At 45.2% G+C, this 3,868-nt stretch overlaps 1 pseudogene; it reads left to right on the forward strand.

The window, feature by feature from the left end:
- Nucleotides 1-3,303: 3,303 nt before the first annotated feature.
- LOC140898743 (small nuclear ribonucleoprotein F pseudogene) lies at nt 3,304-3,548 on the forward strand (annotated as a pseudogene).
- Nucleotides 3,549-3,868: the final 320 nt, after the last annotated feature.

Raw genomic sequence — 3,868 nt, forward strand, 5'->3', positions numbered from 1 at the left:
CCCCAAGATGGCAAATGGGAGAAGCTGCCGCCGGGGCCGGTGGGACTGAGGGGATGCTGCCTAATTGCCCCTGCTGTGGAAACACTGCCGCCCCTTCCTAATGGCCGCCCCAAGCACCTGCTTGGAACACTGGTGCCTGGAGCTGGCCCTGCACCCAATGACCTAATTGGGCTCAGGCTCCTGTTAATCCCTGGTTAATCACTATGCAGGGTTTATACATGCCATTCCAGTGCCTCATGTTAGGCAGCTATATGCTCACCTATCTGATGAGATAGCACCCCCAGCTCTTGTTAACTCTGAAAATCAGGCCACTCTTATTTAGGAGCTAAATGTGGCCTTAGCCTGGATGCATCCAGATTGCAACAGATTGGCTTTAGCTTCTCTGTGGCTCAGTTAACGTCCTTATAAAATAAAGATATCTTCCTTGCAGGGATGCTAAATGGTCTAATGTTGGGAGGTCATGTTATCCTAAAATTAAAATGCAGTGTACAGTCAAAGTACTAATATTACTGCAAGATATTACATAGTGTTTATAATCTCTGAATCCCATTAAAGGATTTATATCCCCGTTTATCAGTGACCCTCTTTCCCACAGTTGTGGAAGTCTGGCTAGCCATCTTCCATGTTGTTCCAACCACTCAGACTATATTGACAATTGAGGACTTTAAGGGAAATCTCCCACCAGATAGCTCAGTGGTTTGAGCATTGGCCTGCTAAACCCAGGGTTGCGAGTTCAATCCTTGAGGGGGCCATTTAGGGAACTGGGGCAAAAATTGGGGATTGGCCCTGCTTTGAACAGGGGGTTGGACTAGATGACCTCCTGAGGTCCCTTCCAACCCTGATATTCTATGACTAGACAACCCCATGGTAAAAATGCAGGCCATCACGGTGGGCTAGCACTTGTGGAACTGCAATGTTACAATAGTGCAGGAGGCTCAGACTGCCTTAAAATCCTTCGAGGCTATGATATCCTGGGGTGAGGGGCAGAAATATTATTGGAAATTCCCATCGTAAACTTTTGATAAAAGTTCTTTATGCCCCTAAAGCTAATGGTCATAAGAAGCACTCCTTTTTGTTGTTGTATTTGAAGGGAATTTGGCCAAAAGGTAAGTTACGTTTCAGTGTAATTAAAGGGAGTCTATTTGGCTACAAAGAGTAATCCGCTGAGCGGCCAATGGAAAAATATCTTAAATGGAGGATGATCAGAGAGAGCAGGTTCAAACGTGGAAAACAATGCCCTGATTCCAGACCTATTTAGTGAGCGGTTAAAAATGTGTGTCTGAGAGAGAGAGAGAATCTGAGGGGAGTTCAATAGGACAGAGCAAGATCATCTCATCCACTGGAAACTTGAGGGATGTGCCATGTATTCCCACTTGGTGGAGTTCAGGCCAGCACATATACATAAGACCCCATCAGTAACCTTCTTTGGCTTGCACAATTAGTGTTCTCCAGTTTTCATCCATCATTGTTTTGTTTAAAGAACTCCAGTCATGCAAACTAAGAAGTAAAATGTTGAAGAATGATTGGAAGAGTTTTGCTGAACTTCTCCAAATGTGTGTTTTGTTTAGGAGGAAAATGGCAATCGGGCTCCAACCCTATGCCACTGAAGGCAGGGTCAGGCCTTTAGAAGCCATCAGTGACAGCGTTCAGAAATTTCAAGTTTAACATTTATGCCTGAACTTGGTTAAAACAATTGTGGCTGACCCTACTTTTCATAGGGCTTTGCTGGTCAGCAGGCTGGGGCCGACTCATTACTAGATTTTGATTTTAAAATCAGCTTCAGTTCAGGTAGCGATCCAGACTACAGCACTTAAGCACAACTAACCCTGGCCAATCAATCTGTGCTACAACCTGGTTTAGTCACAATTGTGCCAGAAACATGCTCCAGCTCCATGGTTTAAATGGAGTCATTTCTATAGTGTAGAGAAAGCATGGGATCATGCATGTTTTAATGATTGCTGAACTGGGAGGGTCTTACCAATACAGTAGAAGTGGCTACAGCAGCCAGTTTGAGCAGCACAATAATCTAGATAAGAAGATTCCAGGATAGTCACTCTAAAGCCTAGAATGTCTAGAGAGTCAGGGTGTGTCTACACTTAACGAGGATTCATGCTGTGGCGACCGATCCACCGGGAGTTGATTTTAACAAGTCTAGTGAAGACCCGCTAATTTGACCGCCGATCTACCAACCAACCAACTCCGGTACTCCACTGGAATGAGAAGCATAAGGTAAGTCAACGGGAGAGTTTCTCCCATCGACTCAGCACGATGTAGACACTGCAATAAGTTGACCTAAGCTACGTTGACTCCAGATACGTTATTCACGTAGCTGCAGTTGCTTAACTTATGTCGACTTAACCCCATGATGTAGACCTGCCCTCAGTGTGAAGTGATGGAAACAGCCACAAGCATGGTTGAGACAGAGCTTTTTTGATTCAGAATATTACCAGGCTGAATAATCACTGGGTTTCACAATCTGTTGCCATCCAATTTAAGTTCTCAGCCATTTTGACTTCACAAATTACACCTCTGAGGCATACAGTGAGTCATGTATCTGTGCCATGCCAATAGTTTTAGACTAGTGGTGGTACTACCTCTGATTTCACAATCATCACTATTACTCTACAGAGAATTCGCATGCAACAAGTATAATCAATTATACTTGTAAGTATACTTTGAATGCAACAAAGTATAAAAGAGAGACTGCACAGAGGGTGGATTACTTGGCTCAACTGCCCCAGTTCTTCAAAGCCACCCACACAAAGCAACACAAATCTCCCTGCCCTCTCCCTCGAACAGGAGAAATGCCCTCCCTCCCTTGTATGGTGGGGCACACTGTCTCTGCAAGGATTGGGAAGATGAAGTAGAACTTCCTGAGGACGAGATGGAAAGGAAGATAGGCTGAACAATCAGAGGGGCTCTATCAGTTCTCTGGCTGCTGCTGCAGCATGTGGGGTGGACCCCTGCAGAACAATGCTTTATGCTGTTACATATGTCTAAAACCACCAGTGATGGGTCACGGATTAGCTAGGAGGGGTATATACACTACTGGCTGTTCAACAGCTCACAGCCATTTTAGAATGGGAAGTAAAGAAAAAACACTGAGTTTGCAGGGATGGGATTCAGTATGGCCAAGGGTAATTAAAAATTGAAGTTGAGCCAGGGCACTGAGTTTAACACACCCCTACAGAAAGATTAAGTGGGGAGGGTGGGAGGAGACTGGCAACAGACTCCAGCGGGTGCACATGCAGCCCTGCGAGTAATTTTTGTTTTTCCCGCTGCCTTGTGCCATGCCGTGTTACGATGCACTTGCCCCTGAACCCCAAGCCCTTCCTGAATGGGCTGACGGGGAAGCCGGTGATGTTGAAGTGGGCGATGGACTACAAGGGCTACCTGGTGTCTGACTGCTACATGAACATGAAGCTTGCAAGCACAGAAGAATACATAGATGGTGTATTGTCAGACACCTTGATGAAGTTTTGATAAGATGTAACAATGTCCTGTACATCAGAGGAGTACAAGAAGAAGATGGAGAAATGAGAGAATAAGTTTATATATTTCTGGAAAATAAAGATCAGTTTTTCACACTAACCCCTCTCCCCCCAAAACAAAACAAAAACACACAACCCCCAACAACCTTGTAGCTTCATTGCCTGTTGGCCTACACCATGATAAATTGGGCGTGAGAAGTGTGCCGGTGTTTAATCTGCGAGTGAGTCCTGCTTATTCACATATGATGCCAGAAGGGGATTGCATGAGGTAAATTCACAGACTGCAACAGCAGCGAACAAATTGAACCAGTTTTAGAAGAACCCAACTTAGCCAAGCACCTTTACTGACGGGGATCAGCCGCCCTGCAGCTGCAAGA

This window comes from Lepidochelys kempii, chromosome 15 (assembly GCF_965140285.1).
Source record: "Lepidochelys kempii isolate rLepKem1 chromosome 15, rLepKem1.hap1, whole genome shotgun sequence".
Lineage (NCBI taxonomy): Eukaryota > Metazoa > Chordata > Testudines > Cheloniidae > Lepidochelys > Lepidochelys kempii.